Genomic DNA, 16894 nt, shown 5'->3' on the forward strand with positions numbered 1-16894 from the left:
TGTTATATGTGAAGCTTTAACCCTGTACTGTACTAATTTATATTATACAGTACTGTACTGTATTGTATTGTACTGTATGTCAGTTGCAGCATTAATGAGGGACTACTGTACTGTTCTGTTCTGTACTGTACTGTACTGTTCTGTACTGTACTGGACTGTTCTGTTCTGTACTGTACTGTTCTGTTCTGTTCTGTACTGTTCTGTACTGTACTGTTCTGTTCTGTGCTGATCCATATTATACTGTACTGTTCTGCACTTGGGGGTTAATATTCAGGTTCTATCTTCACACAGTCAAGGATGTAGTTTTGGAATGTGTGGCCATATGTCTGGCCACACACTTCACATTTAGTGTTGTTCACATCTGCCTGAGAGACATACTGCCAGAGTGTGTGGCCATATGTCTGGCCACACACTTCACATTTAGTGTTGTTCACATCTGCCTGGGGGACATACTGCCAGAGTGTGTGGCCATATGTCTGGCCACACACTTCATATAGTGTTGTTCACATCTGCTTGAGGAACATACTGCCAGAGGTACTTATATCCTAACCTTAGTCTATCAGTTACAACATCTTATAATGTAGTGATGTTGTTACTTGCTCCATATACTTGTTTCACTTGATACACCTCATCATGGTAAACTATGGATCGACTAATGCCTGTTAGCACTCATCTGCTGCATTCATAAGAACACTGAACAAAGTGGCACTTTAAGCTAAGGTTTCTTTGCTCATAATTAATTTCAGATCAATTAGATCAATATTAAGGGAGATATGTAGACTTTACCTTTCAATTTATAGAAATAAATGGAGCTGTAATGCCATTATTAATGGTACATCTGATGTACAGTACAGTACAGATGTCCATCATTAATACTACAACTGATGTACAGTACAGATGTCTCTCATTAATGCTACAACTGATGTACAGTACAGTATAGATGTCCATCACTAATACTACAACTGATGTACAGTATAGATGTCTCTCATTAATGCTACAACTGATGTACGGTACAGTACAGATGTCCATCATTAATACTACAACTGATGTACAGTACAGATGTCTCTCATTAATGCTACAATTCATTTACAGTTCAGTACAGATGTCTCATTAATGCTACAACTGATGTACAGTACAGATGTCTCTCATTAATGCTACAACTGATGTACAGTACAGATGTCTCTCATTAATGCTCTAACTGATGTACAGTACAGATGTCTCATTAATGCTACAACTGATGTACAGTACAGATGTCTCTCATTAATGCTACAACTGATGTACAGTACAGTATAGCACAGTACAGAACAGTACAGTACAGATGTCTCTCATTAATGCTACAACTGATGTACAGTACAGATGTCTCTCATTAATGCTCTAACTGATGTACAGTACAGATGTCTCATTAATGCTACAACTGATGTACAGTACAGATGTCTCTCATTAATGCTACAACTGATGTACAGTACAGTATAGCACAGTACAGAACAGTACAGTACAGATGTCTCTCATTAATGCTACAACTGATGTACAGTACAGATGTCTCTCATTAATGCTACAACTGATGTACAGTACAGATGTCTCTCATTAATGCTACAACTGATGTACAGTACAGTATAGCACAGTACAGAACAGTACAGTACAGATGTCTCTCATTAATGCTACAACTGATGTACAGTACAGATGTCTCATTAATGCTACAACTGATGTACGGTACAGATGTCTCTCATTAATGCATCAACTGATGTACAGTACAGTATAGCACAGTACAGAACAGTACAGTACAGATGTCTCATTAATGCTACAACTGATGTACAGTACAGTATAGCACAGTACAGAACAGTACAGTACAGATGTCTCATTAATGCTACAACTGATGTACAGTACAGTATAGCACAGTACAGAATAGTACAGTACAGATGTCCATCATTAATACTGCAACTGATGTACAGTACAGATGTCTCATTAATGCTACAACTGATGTACAGTACAGTATAGCACAGTACAGAACAGTACAGTACAGATGTCTCTCATTAATACTACAACTGATGTACAGTACAGATGTCTCATTAATGCTACAATTGATGTACAGTACAGTACAGATGTCCATCATTAATACTACAACTGATGTACAGTATAGATGTCTCTCATTAATGCTACAATTGATGTACAGTATAGCACAGTACAGAACAGTACAGTACAGTACAGTATAGATGTCCCTCATTAATGTTACAACTGATGTACAGTATAGTACAGTACAATACAGATGTCTTTCATTAATGCTACAACTGATGTACAGTATAGCACAGTACAATACAAAACAGTTCAGAAAAGTACAGTACAGTATAGTACAGTACGGTACACTACAGTATAGTACAGTTCAGTACAGAATAGTACAGTACAGCACAGCACAGTACAAATGAGTACAGTACAGTTCAGTACAGAACAGTACAGTACAGATGTCTCTCATTAATGTTACAACTGAAGTATAGTACAGTACAAATGTCCCTCATTAATGTTACAACTGATGTACAGTACAGTACAAATGTCCCTCATTAATGTTACAACTGATGTACAGTCCAGTACAGTACATTTCAGTACAGTACAGTACAGATGTCCCTCATTAATGTTACAACTGATGTACAGTACAGTACAGTACAGATGTCCCTCATTAATTTTACAACTGATGTACAGTACAGTACAGTACAGATGTCTCTCATTAATGTTACAACTGAAGTACAGTACAGTACAGATGTCTCTCATTAATGTTACAACTGAAGTACAGTACAGTACAGATGTCCCTCATTAATGTTACAGCTGATGTACAGTACAGTACAGATGTCCCTCATTAATGTTACAGCTGAAGTACAGTACAGATATCTCTCATTAATGTTACAACTGATGTACAGTACAGTACAGTACAGTACAGATGTCCCTCATTAATGTTACAACTGATGTACAGTACAGTACAGATGTCCCTCATTAATGTTACAACTGATGTACAGTACAGTACAGATGTCCCTCATTAATGTTACAACTGATGTTAATAAATGTAGCTTTAACAGGGTGAGTTAAAAGTCAGTTATAATAGGAGAAAGTTATTTATTTCCTTGTTTACAACGACTGATTTAACTGAGAACTCTTTACGTGAATGTGTTGTGATGTAGTCACTGAAGAGCGGCGACGTACAGTACAGTGTCTGTAAAAAAAGAAAAGTTTCCACTGAGAAGGTATATTAATACACCCTGTACCTGGACCCTAGTGGCAGGAATGTGGACTGAGGACCACCATATGTACGGTAATAACACAGTAAATATAGTTTATACCTTTAGAATAACTCAAGAGGCACTAGAGTGTGAAGTAACAAGACGATCTGTGACCAAGAGGAGAGAGTAAAATAAACTTAACAAGACTTAACATAGTTTCCCTTACCAAAGTGACTCTCTCTTAAATATTAAATCCTTATACAATTTATTTAAATAATTGAGTGAACAATTGGTAAATTTTTATTTATTTTTAACTAGTAATTAGGAAATACAAAATAAACTAAATAAATAAATAAAAAAAGAAATATATGCAGAAATAAAGGAGAAATAACAAAAATATCCAATATTACCAAAACTATAATAAAAACCCACAATAAAAACTAGAAACAAAAAAGATGGGGATCATCCTTCTAGTGACACAAGGGTCATGGAGGGACTCCCCTAACATATAAAGGCCCAAGAAAACATGAAATAGAATAACTTGGCCTGACTGAGACCGGCCTGGTACTGCACCCTCAGAGCTAATGGTTCATCTCTATATCACCAACCAACCCAACTACTTCAATACTGTTGTCGACAGTGAAGGACAGACCAAGACTGTCAAGATATAAACAAATTTAATAGAAAAATTATCTATGAGGTCAATATTTAATATATTGGCTGCGACTGAACACTGATTAAATATAATAGTTACCCCTGCTCCGTTATGTGTGATTAAATATAATAGTTACCCCTCCATTTTGTGATTAAATATAATAGTTACCCCTCCATTTTGTGATTAAATATAATAGTTACCCCTCCATTTTGTGATTAAATATAATAGTTACCCCTCCGTTTTGTGATTAAATATAATAGTTACTCCTCCTCCGTTTTCTATGATTAAATATCTGCTCCGTTTTCTGTGATTAAATATAATAGTTACTCCAAAAACTGCCGCTCACAGAGCCGTTTTGCTTTGTTTTTGCTTTTCTTTTCCTTCTGGGACACTGTTTTCGTTGTATTATTCCCTTAAAGTTAATGAAAAGTGAAATCGGGCCACAAATTTGACGTTTTTACGTATTTTAACGTATATACAAGTTCGAAGCTTCAAATGCTGCAATGAAGCAAAAAAATGATTCAGTGAAGCTTCGTGACGTCAGTGTGAACCTTGACATATAAGGCCTCGACTAACTCGCCTTCGTCTCTTTCCTCACCGACCACTCGCCACTCACTGACTGCAGCTGACAGGCAGGTAAGCGCCGCTCCTCTAGTCTCCTTTATATACGTGTACATTTTTTGCCCGACTGCCTACAGTCCAAATGGCCAAGAGAAATGGTTATTCTTTTGGGTAGTGTTTAATATACTTAATTATGGCGTAATAAATGCTGATTTAAGTCCAAAACTTGCCGGCCGGTTGTTACAGTTCATAGAGTCGTATCCCCAAGTTTCACTGGGCTCTAAGGCCCATGGTACCTACTGTGCAGCTTAAACAAATACATTAGTATTATATTAAGTGGCTCTCTAACGTCTAACCAGTAATTTCTTAATGTTTTAGTCAAATATACCGCCAAATGAGTCATGACAAACGAGCCTAAACTATGAGCCGGTAGTGAGTAACGAGCGTAAACCGTTCATCAGTATTTAGGTAATAATTAACCAGTAAGTGAGTACAATGACCAGATTGGGTTAGATTACCGTTTTATTTATTTTTTATTTCTTGCTTCGAAGCCCAACACACTTATGGGGGAGCCGGGTGGTCATAACTCAACAACTGCGCAGTTCATCACCACCACTGTATTCACCATTGACAACTGCGCCGCATTCACTAGATTTAACACAAATAGAAGTATTTTTGGCGGAATCAAGATGTATTTTTACTGGCTAGTTCTTTGCTTACTCTTTAGCTACGATTTCTGGGAGTTGAAACAATTTATTAAGGGTTCTAGCCGGGCGGGGTGAGGCGAGGGAGGGAGGGAGCCGGGCGGGGTGGGAGGCAAGGAGGAGGGAGCCGGGCGGGGTGAGGCACGAGGGAGGGAGCCGGTAAGGAGGCAGGGGGTGAGGAGGTAGGAGCCGGGGTGGAGGAGGTAGGGAGCCGGGCTTGGTGTGAGGAGGTAGGGAGCCGGGCGAGGCGAGGAAGGGGCGAGGGAAGGAGCGGAAGCGGGGCGAGGCGGAGGTGAGGTAGGGAGCCGGGCAAGGAGGTGAGGCAGGGAGCCGGGCGGGCGGGGGGGTGAGGCGAAGCGAGGTGAGGGAGTCTGGGGGGAGGAAGGAAGGAGGGAGGGAGGGAGGGAGGGAGCAAGGAAGGAGGGAGGGAGGATGAGGGAGCCGAGCCAAATGGTCTGGGTAAGGCGATAGCGAGGCAAGGGAGGGAGCCGGGCGAGGCGAGGGATGGAGCGAGCCGGGCGGGGGAGGTGAGGTAGGAGCCGGGTGAGGTGAGGTAGGAGCCGGGCGAGGCGAGGAGGGAAGGGCGGGGCGGGGGCGAGGCGAGGCGAGGCGAGGCGAGGTGGAGGTAGAGAGCCGGGCAAGGTAAGGTGAGGTAGGAGCCGGGCGGGCGGGGCTGGGCTGGGCTGGCTGGGCTAGGGCTAGGCTAGGCGAGGCTAGGCTAGAGGGCGAGACGTTTCAGAATACAGTATATATTAAATCCCGTAACATTAAGGTTCCTGGTAATTTTTTAAAAGTGGACAACCATGGATTTTACAATCGGAAAAACCCATTGGTCAACAACCAAAAAGCACCATAACTAACCTAACAACGTAACGTAACGTAACCTGGAGGTTCCTTGGTTGTCTCCTGGTGACAAAAGGTCCATTTGTATGTTCACACAACAATTAGAAAGTAAAACAAAATAATATTAGCGTATTTGTGTTTAGATCGGTTATGACCTCCATTTCCGTCGGAAATTGGTCGTTTTTTATAGTTTTTTTGGTGAGGCGTTTCCCGAAAAAAATATTGACTCAGCGAATGAAAAAAAACCTATAAAAACATAAACCGGACCTAATCTAACCGACTCTCACCATATGTTGGAATCCCTTATTTCTTACCTTATTGGCCTGGTTCTCGTTGGAGTTACCACATGTGTTGGTCTTGACGACACTTACATTCGTTCTTGCATTAATGACACTTTACGGAGGTCGGGACAACACCATGAGATCTAAAAATGCTATAGTTTTAGTGTGGAGGTAATGGTTTATGTAAACAGTTGGGGACTGTGAGTACACGTGGTGTAGTGGTAGATGGAAGTTGCAAGTTTAATTTTCATTCTACGTAAATTACAACTTTAAGCATGTTGCAGGTGACAGCTGGTGTACTTGAAGGCCAATGGAGAAGTGACAGAACCTTGAGCAAGACTTAACACCCAGCATGTTACTTCAGCCTCATCAGTTAAGTTAGTTATATATTATCTTAGCTATTATGGTCAGCCCATAAACCACTCAACACTGTGCTCCTACACTGGGCAGTGGAGGGTGTGTGTGTGGGACCTGGCTGACTGTGAATGTTGGAGGGCTCTGGAGGACTGTGTGTGTGTTGGAGGGCTCTGGAGAAGTGTGTGTGTGTGTGTGAGACTGACTGTGTGACTGACTGTGTGTGTGTTGGAGGACTGTGTGTGTGTGAGTGAGTGTTTTGGAGGTCTGTGTGTGTGTGAGTGTTTTGGAGGACTGTGTGTGTTTTGGAGGAGTGTGTGTGTGTTGGAGGACTGTGTGTGTGGGGGTTGGTGGGGGTGTGTGTGTGTTGGAGGACTGTGTGTGTGTGTTGGAGGACTGTGTGTGTGTGTTGGAGGTGTGTGTGTGTTGGAGGACTGTGTGTGTGTGTGTGTTGGAGGACTGTGTGTGTGTGTGTTGGAGGACTGTGTGTGTGTGTGTTGGAGGACTGTGTGTGTGTGTTGGAGGACTGTGTGTGTGGGTGGGGGGGGTGTGTGTGTGTGTTGGAGGACTGTGTGTGTGTTGGAGGACTGTGTGTGTGTTGGAGGACTGTGTGTGTGTGTTGGAGTACTGTGTGTGTGTTGGAGGACTGTGTGTGTGTGTGTGTGTGTGTTGGAGGACTGTGTGTGTGTTGGAGGGCTCGGTATTATTGCAGTTTCGGCCAGTACACGCCTGACTTTTAACCATCCCCAACCTTTAGATCACCTTATTGGAGTATTTCTAACACCATTTTGACCAGGGAGCAAAGAATGTCAGAAAGGAGTTTTAAAGATTTCCATGCTTTTTTTGGGGGGGGGGGGGATATAATTCTAAAGAGGGTGCTTTCTCCTGGAAATAAAGGCCACATTTCATTGAATCGACCCAAAATACACAGGATAAACGAATTTCTAAACTACGAGGGCATATTCGACGAAACTGCAATTTTACCATGGGCTCTGGAGAGCTGTGTGGACTGTCTAGATAAACTGAGCTGGGAGTCAAATTAAGATTAGCTGTAGAGATTTGGGAAAGCTTAATAAAGTGTTATAAAAATGTACAGGACTAAATGCCAATTAGTTACAGTATTAGTGAGCATTAGTAGTAGTAATGTGATTAATAGTAAGTAAAGCTGGTTGTTAGTAGGTGGGTTTTAACTAACAAATTAACTAACCTAATCAGCCTAACATAGATTAAATGTAACTAATCTAGACTAACCCAAATTAATATTAAGTTACCTATTATATAGTTTATATATTGGATAACAAATATATTAAAGAATGTAACTTAAAATTTGCCACAAGTTAACTGATCATGAATTCAGAAAGTTAAGCTAAAAAAATTTCACTTGTTTAAATTATTAAAAATCAATAGCTTGCGTACTTTGCAGTTTCCTTTTCAAAATCTAATCGTGTACTGTACTGACTTTCTCCTCAGGTTAAGCTGGCCAGAAGTAACATCATACTGAACCTAAGGAGAAATAACTTAAAATGCCAGAACAGGTAAAGTCAACTTACTGAGTTTTATTTAGGCAAGGGAAGCTTGTGGGACTTGTGAAATCATTAAACATTGTGTGGGTGTGGCTTGTTGTAATTAGGTTGGGGGGGGACAATATGGCTTGTGTATTGGCATATGGGGTGAGCAGGTGTGTTGGTAAAGTTTTTCATTCAAGCTAAATGTGACCAAGTTGTCAAGGGGAATACCTAAGGGGGCTTGAGGGGTGGGAGGAAGGGAGGGAGGATTCAGTAAGTGAACAGTGGTAAACTGTTGTGTATGAAGCAGTGTGGAGAGATTTAGTAGTGTAGCAGTATTGGTGATGAAGGCTTGTTATGATTGGCTATACTATTGTTGTGCTAAATGTTAGTTGTTGAGGTATCAAGAAAACTAAAACACTAATGCAACTTAAAATAAGATCTTTTGTAGATAAGGTATTTAAATAAACAATTGGGGATAGTATAAGTACATATAGTCTGGTGGTAGATGGAAATTGTATGTTTAATCTTCATTGTACATAAATTACAACTTTAAACATGTTGCAGGTGACAGCTGACGTACGTGAATGCCAATGTAGAGGAAGTGACCGACACCTTGAGCAAGATGTAACACCCAGCATGTTACTTAAGCCTTCTTAGGTAAATTACTTATGTACCTTAGTATGGCCATCCCCAAAAACTAATGGAAGTAAGACTCGAGAGGAGGAACTTACTTTGTGTGAAGGGTAGGAAAGGAGGAGCATTGGGCGGTGGAGGGGCGCTCGTACAGTGCAGGGGCGCTCGTACAATGGGGGTGGGGCCTCGTGCAGTGGGGGTGGGGGCCTCGTATAGTGGACGGGCGCTCGTACAGTGGGGGTGGGTGCCTCGTATAGTGGACGGGCGCTCGTACAGTGGGGGCGCTCATGCATGGATGGTGGTGTGCTCAAGCAATGGTGAATGGAGTGCATGTTAAAAATGTGATGCAAAAAATAGCATGTACTATGAAGGCATGTGGGGGATGATGCCTAGATGAAGACTGCTGCAGCCAAAAGGGAGAAGGACAATGCTCCTGTGTAAGGTGATATAGGAGGGTGTTTGAGTGTATGGATATATCACATATATATAAGAATGCAAGTTTAGATTCCAAGAAATTCTGGAGTAAATGTTGTGTATTGGTAGTAATACATTAAGGCTAATTAAGATTGATCTAAATCCAAACCATGTTGCAGGTGGTTGGTGTACAAGATAGATGGATCAGACACAACAAGGTGACCAAGACTGTCTAGCATCCCACACCTTGATGACTACCACCTTACTAAGAAAGAACAGAATTGGTGTTCTGTACACTACTGTAAGAATAGTGTACTGCAATGTAAAAGTTAAGTATTACTGAAACCTTTTTTATATAATTTAGCAAAACTTGATATATTACTTAAAATAGTGCATTTAAGAACATACAGTACAAGTTAACCTCAATATTGTGTATTGGTTGTGTTATAAAATAGCTTAATTAATTCAGATGTAGAGTATCTAAAAACAAATATAATCATGTTGCAGGTGGTTGGTGTACAAGATAGATGGACCAGACACAACAAGGTGACCACGACTGTCTAGCATCCCACACCTTGAGGACTACCACCTTACTAAGAAAGAACAGAATTGGTGTTCTGTACACTACTGTAAGAATAGTGTAATGTGAAAGTTAAGTATTACCGAAATATTTTTGTTATAATTTAGCAAAACTTGAGAAAATACTTAAAGTACTGTACTAATGCATTCAAGACTGTAGGAGTGAACCTTGATTAAAGCCACAAAGTATTAAAAATAGCAAGATACTTTATGTACAGTAGCATTATTAACTATCGTGGTAGTCACAGTTTTGTTGTGGTTGCAAAAAATTTCCTTTTTCTAATATATTTTTCGTCCACAGGTGAAGTATCAGCAAGGTGTTCAACGTGATACACGGACATCAATCAAACGGATTGTGAGAGGTTTGAATATCTTGCACGGATCCATTTCTCTTAGTGGTTTGTAAAATTAAGTGTAATATGTAATTGTTCAGTGTGGGAAGGCCTCTGGTGGCTTGAGGGATGGCGTTTGTACCGGGGGAGGCGTTTGTACCGGGGGAGGCGTTTGTACCGGGGGAGGCGTTTGTACCGGGGGAGGCGTTTGTAGTGGTAGAGGCACTTGCACTGGTAAAGGCACTTGCACTGGTAAAGGCACTTGCACTAGGAGGTGTTTGTAATGGTTTGTACTCCTACAATGTCTGTGTATAACAATAAATAAATAAATAAATATTGAATAAACTTTACATTTCATATTCCGAAGTTGAATGATAATGATCTAAATAAACCACAAGTACAGTAGAACTGTAAACTATACCTGAAACATGAACTAAAGTGATCAACTTGGATACACCCACATGATGGCTTCTGGGTAACTTAGAACATGATATATACATTAATTACATATAATTATCACCAATTGACATCAAAGTGCCATTCATTGTACGTACAACTGTTACAAACTAATGCCCATGTGATGCCCTATTGGGTACATGTAATCAAAACTACTAGATACCCACAGATGGCACAAATAATGCATTTAAGTTACCGACGCATCCGACAAAGGATTTTGACAACCTTACCGAGAGAAAGGGCGTCGTGTTCATTTTGAAATTCATCGGCCATGACCGTAAAGAACATTTTTGATTGCATACATACTATTAATTTGAAAGTATTGTATATATACAGTAAATGAAAGTAAAGTATAGTAAGAATTTTACTTACTAAATGTTGACAATCTGGACACTGCACACCAATTGCTGAATGGAAGTGTTTTACCTGAAAATATAGAAGAAAAAAATCTTGTAAAATTGTAATAAACAACTTATGAACCCCCCACCACCCCACCCCGCCCCCTAAAGACTTGGTAACGGATAAATTTAGAAATATATCTGTACTGTGCCTGGCCAAAATTATTCACAAAGTACAAGACTTCCATTATTATCTAAAGCTAAATTTTGTGTAGGACCAAAACCTGACAAGATACTTTATAAAACCTTGAGGTCTAGTGAAATAAACTCACCTTATGTGGAGTCTGCAATATAAAGGTTGAATTGAGAAATCCACAACCGCTGGTAATGTGACGGCCTCACCATCACTGATGTATCTGCCGAGAAATAATAATGGTAGTGGTACTGTAATGTGATTTCGCGGGACACGGGAGAAAGATATCGAGTGATGTTGCCAATCATTACAAGTTTTCTGATTTTCTTCTGTGCTAATATTTGGTAATGTAGGTTTAAGAACATAAGACTGCAGGAATGGCCAGTAAATTGATATATATACTGTACCTAGACAGTGCAGGTATAAAACCAGGCTATATGACCAAGGATATTTTGTATTTCTGTATCAGCTTCTGGACTGTTATTGTATATTGCAATAAATGTGTAGTGTATACATATGAAAATAAAAAATATACTGTATATTCAATTCTTTATTTCGTATTACCTATCTACAAAGATGTAAAAACATAGTACATATGTAATTTTTTTCTCTGTTGCTGACAGAACATATTACCTTTTTCAGAACAATTTATAATGTAAGTTTGTTAGGTGGCGATGGTAGATACAACACTGCAGTAGCCCTCCTCCTTTATCCGGGCTTGGGACCGGCATGTTCGACTGAACAAGGCGGAGTTACTACTGTGCGTTCTACGTCTAACTACGGTGCTGTTAGTGCTATCAACTATAACTTGAAAAACTTTACCTTTATTACCTCCAAGAAGCACCTTGTAGTAGGTCCAGTCAGCCACACAAACAAACCTGGAATACAAAAAACTTTAAAACATAACATTCATAAATACTTGCATATAGACATTATATATTGTCAAGACTTACTCCAGCTTGAGGAGTTCGACCAGCTGATGCCCACCCTGAAAGTATAATCTGGTGCAAAATGAGAAACCCAGTCCCATCCACATTAAAAGGGAGGACCTCCCACACACACCCTCACTCCCATCCATACACTCACCCTCTCTCACACCTTTCATTATACCCAACACTCCCTCCCAAACACCCCACCCACCCACCAACCCCCCCTCCCTCCCACCCAACCCTCCTCCTACACCACCTCCCCTCCAACCCAACTCACATACCTACCCATCCCAACTCCCTTCCCATCCACCCAACCTTTTGGGTGTGTGGATGGGAGGTAGTGTTTGTGGATGGGAGGATGTGGATGGGAGAAAGAGGATGTGCATGGGAGGAAGAGGGAGTGGTTAGGAGGAAGAGTGTGTGGTTGGGAAGAAGGGTGTGGTGTGCCATGCCCTCCTCCATGCAAACACAGCATCGAAAAATATTCTGAAGAAAATTGGTTTGTATTGGTGTAATATTGTATTGTGAGGACTCATTTGTGTTTTAGTGTGAATGATAAGTGTGCAGGGATTATGGTGGTGTAAGAGAGAGAGAGCCTTATAATAGTTGTGAGGAGGTAAGAGACTTGCTGTGTAGGCACGGCTTATAGCACTATTTTACCCTCACTTATATATCATATTATTGTATGCCAATAATTATTATTCAATATATTTAGCAATGGTTTTACTGTATCAATTTGACTAACAAATTATAAATATAATATAATATCTTGAAGGTTCTAAGGTTGTTGTGGCCCCAGAACATACTACATATTATTTTATTGATAACTTTAAACTATTGTAACACAGTAGAGATAGGAACACGTAAAGGAAGATAGAACATGATTAAATTAACCAACAGCTCAACGTTTAACAGTTATGATACAGTTTAGGTATAGACTAAAAAATGTTTATCTAACCTAACCCAATTCAACCTACATCATTATATGTCCATAAGAGAAGTGGGACATCTTGGAGTATCACAAAGGAGATAATGATTAAGCATTTATTATGTAATGACTAGTGTAATAATGCCCACAGCCATCCTGTCAACAATCCCATTAAAATCATAGACAATCTCCGCAGCTAACGGTCAAATACCTTTTGGATATTTGCCCAGCCAGCACAGTCAAATAACACCTTCATAACTTGTACTGAGCCATTATTGGGTAGTGGTGGTGGAGTCCCTTAGTACCGCAGTACTGTGTTTATATTTGATTCATATTATCCACAGTTGTTCTGTGGATGATGTAGTATTAATGGTAAAATTTCACTTGTTACCACCAAGCATTTGGAAGTTGAAATTATACTTGATGGATGTAAGATGTTGTATAGATTTGATTCTATTGTTTGAAATTTTTTGGTACAAATTTATAAATTAAAAAGTTTTGATTTTAGGGGAAAATTTGACATTTCCTACGAACATATAGGACAAGAGTGTACAGTGTATGTAATTAATTTGCATTAGTATATAAGTATACTGTATTGATTGCACCAGTATAGAATATATAACCTAATCTAAACCATACTAGCCTAACAGATGGACTATGCCAAGATCTGATTGGTTAACAAACCAGCAACTAAAATGTAAAATATCTCACTTATACAGAACTTAATTTGTGACAGAAATGCCATAGAAGAAAAGTGTTTTAGAATGATCAAAACTACTGATTGCAACCATAAAATTATCAAAAAATTTTGGGTGGCAACAAATGACATAATATCATATTAACTAATAAAAATTAACACAACTATTTATTTTAATTATAAATACCAGTATTTTTTTATATCTTCTCTATGAACATAAATCACCTGTAATGGGCAGGACATGAAAGATGACGGAGAGTACGGGGTAAAACACGGTGAAGAACTGATCATGTGACACTAAAATGATGTCTCCACGCTCTTTGACACAGAGAAATTAACTATTTACTGTAAACAATCTACCAAAAAATATGACGTGGCAGCCTGTGTTGTTGTCCGCTCTTAAACCAATAAACACTGACTCCGGTAATACTGTACTTAACTTGTCAATAAATGACAGACCCTCACATTGGTGGTTTTATTACCATATACCGGTATATAAAATTGATTGTGTTTTTTTCTTTTAGGCTTTACTATCCAGATTCATGAGTCTATTATCTCCACAAATCCCTTATTTATTTTTTCGTTTGGTTAAGTAGGATCTTAAACCTATTCTATGCACATTATAAATTATGAGAATTATATTGTTGGAATCAAATCCCATAATAATGAGTTTAAATACATTTCCAATTTCTTTTGAGTAATATTGGTTAATGAGTGAAACTTATGTTCTTATATTTCATTTTCCCTCCCTAGTTATGACTTCTTGTTGGCGTTGCTGTTTATCAAAACGTAAATTATCTGCAAGACCCATTGTCAGATTTATACCCGAGTGGGGGGGGGCCTGTTCAACGACGAAGAGGGCCAAGATTATTTATTAACGACTCTGCCATATATGACATTATTAGGTGTAATTTCTATAATGAAACCATTTGGAAATAAAACCAATTATACAACAGAATACTAACTTTATTTATGACAACTAATGAGTCGGCTCACAACATTTTATGTATACTGTATATAAATTCATAAATTATTAAACTACACACACATATATGTAATGATAGTTTAAGTATATAACATTTACAGGAAAGAATTATATAAACTGAAGTACAGCAACGAACAACTGAATGTAAATTAATTTTTCTCAAATAACCAACAAGACAATAATGAAAACTGATGATGTTTATGAAAAAATGACAACAGAGAAATAATGAGAAAATATTCCTTCCATTAATAACATCCATATACACAGTAATTGCAAAGGCGTGGCGCTGGAGTATGAGTGTCTGCATACCAAATGAGGCAGCCCATGCTTGTGCAGCGACATCCACTTTAAAGATATTCAAATTTCACCAATGTTTTTGAGAAAATCTTCAATGTTACGACATTCACTTACCAGAAGAGACGACTCAGTGTCGACACCTATGAGTTTAGCCAATGGGACAAGATTTTCCGGAAGTAATAAATAAGTCTTGGATTCTGGCCAACGAATAGAAATGACTGTAAGTAGTCTAATATTATGCTCACCAAACTCAGCATTGAGTTCACCAAGGCAGTTATCTAAAATATTGTAGTACAGTTGATGATGTAAATCAGCTTCACTATCAAAACCATGAACATTAGAATGTCTTACAGTTGTTTCAGTCACTGTTAAGTATTGGAGCAGTTTGTGTTTACACCAACAGACCCAAAGGCAGTCCTGGTGGATCAAGTTTCCAATCTAGATCATTGGAACAACTCATTGGTAGGGGTACCCGCTCTATGGCAGTTCCCAGGAATATAAAAACATTTTCACTCTCCACATTTTTTTACAGCATATTGAGATAGAATATATTCAAAACTTATGAAATGACTTTGTTGATAAAAGTCTTGTTTCCATATAAATTAAGACCGTCAGTTATTTACAAATGTGATCATGAGCACACAGCCATGCATCAGCCAACACAGTCCCACCAATACTGGAGTCTCGAGTACAGCAGACAGTGTTTTAGAGAAGAAACAACAGCATATACTTATAGAAAACCTCTACAAGTAGATGGTGCCTGTACTGTATTGATAGAGATAACACCAGAGAGAGAAAAAAGGAAGGTTTACATCTGTATTCCTTTACTTTGCTGGAGACAAACTGGGTCATGATAAAAAAGGAAGTGGCTACTTAACCAGGAGTTCCTGGCTGGTCACACTGGAGGTTATGTGAGAGGTGTTATGCCTCCCAGTCATTGCTGACTTCTTAGAAGTGCCACACAGTCCTCAGCCTCCCTCACCTTCGGTGACTGGAGACAGGCTAAACAACTTAGCAACGTTTAATGTCATCGATGACGGCCCCGTGAAGGTATGGGAAGCTATTTCCCACGCCAAAGTATAACATATGAACAAGAATGATATTAAAGAACTCATAGAAGAAGAAATAGATGCGCAGAGAGAAATTAAGAGACCCGACGGAAAATCCACCTCGGCTCTAGTTGGATTTTTCCACAAACTTCCAGAGACGGTCACACTGGGATGGGACATCGTCTGAGTGAGATCTTACGTGCCATGACAGACCAGATGCTTCAAGTGTCAGCGGTACAGTCACCCACCCAAAAAATGCAAGGCCCCAGAAGATGTGTGCTTCAGATGTGTGTCTTCTGGACACCAGGCGGTCGAATGTCTGGGTGGTCGGAGGTCGTAAGTCGGGGAGGAGCTGTAATCTATATGATGAAGAAAAAGACCCCACCACTAACACCAATGGTAGGAGACTTATCTCACTTTTCAGTGCAAATGAAGATGTTAGGTTATGATCAACCTAATGGAAATGTAACTGAGAAAGGAATTAGAATTAACAAGTGGGCATCCATTCTACAAACAGAATTAGTTGCCATACTTTCAGCCATTAAATTTATTTAAATCACCATCACCGATAGTCTCGTCATCACTGACTCTCTATCCTGCTTGCTCTTAACTTAAGTTGTCACGCATTTGTCTGTGAAGCCAGACACAAATGTGGACCTTGTTGATGGAGGTGTCAAGATCAAACTGTTGTTGATCCCTTCTCACACAGGCCTCAAAGAACATGACAGAGTTGATGCCCTCGCCAAACTAGCGTCTAACAAAGACACTGTTAAACACAATTGGGTCTGTCAAAAAGAACCCTTAAAACTGTTACTAGGAAAGAACAGATTGATGAATTTGATGCAAGCAGACAAGTGCAAACAGGCATTAGTCAATACAGTGTTTACCATGATGAGAAGTATCAAGTGAAACATGTATATGGAGCAGGGAACTAGATCACTAGATTACAAGATAA

The 16894-nt window shown here is 39.4% G+C and overlaps 2 long non-coding RNA genes across 4 annotated transcripts; one reads left to right on the forward strand and one right to left on the reverse strand.

Moving 5' to 3' along the window:
- Nucleotides 1–3082: 3082 nt before the first annotated feature.
- LOC121860106 lies at nt 3083–11993 on the reverse strand. 2 transcript variants are annotated; one of them, XR_006087816.1, is made up of 6 exons: nt 11886–11993; nt 11194–11277; nt 10896–10949; nt 8018–8104; nt 6281–6390; nt 3083–3196 (listed from the first exon to the last, which is right to left on the reverse strand). It is a non-coding gene; the product is annotated as an uncharacterized LOC121860106 (long non-coding RNA). The 2 variants fall into 2 exon arrangements; XR_006087815.1 differs by having other exon boundaries at nt 11877–11993.
- LOC121860107 lies at nt 8011–9725 on the forward strand. 2 transcript variants are annotated; one of them, XR_006087818.1, is made up of 3 exons: nt 8011–8136; nt 8674–8766; nt 9664–9725. It is a non-coding gene; the product is annotated as an uncharacterized LOC121860107 (long non-coding RNA). The 2 variants fall into 2 exon arrangements; XR_006087817.1 differs by lacking the exon at nt 9664–9725 and adding an exon at nt 9336–9380.
- Nucleotides 11994–16894: the final 4901 nt, after the last annotated feature.

Source organism: Homarus americanus, unplaced genomic scaffold, assembly GCF_018991925.1.
Source record: "Homarus americanus isolate GMGI-L3 unplaced genomic scaffold, GMGI_Hamer_2.0 scaffold5180, whole genome shotgun sequence".
In the NCBI taxonomy this organism is placed as follows: domain Eukaryota; kingdom Metazoa; phylum Arthropoda; class Malacostraca; order Decapoda; family Nephropidae; genus Homarus; species Homarus americanus.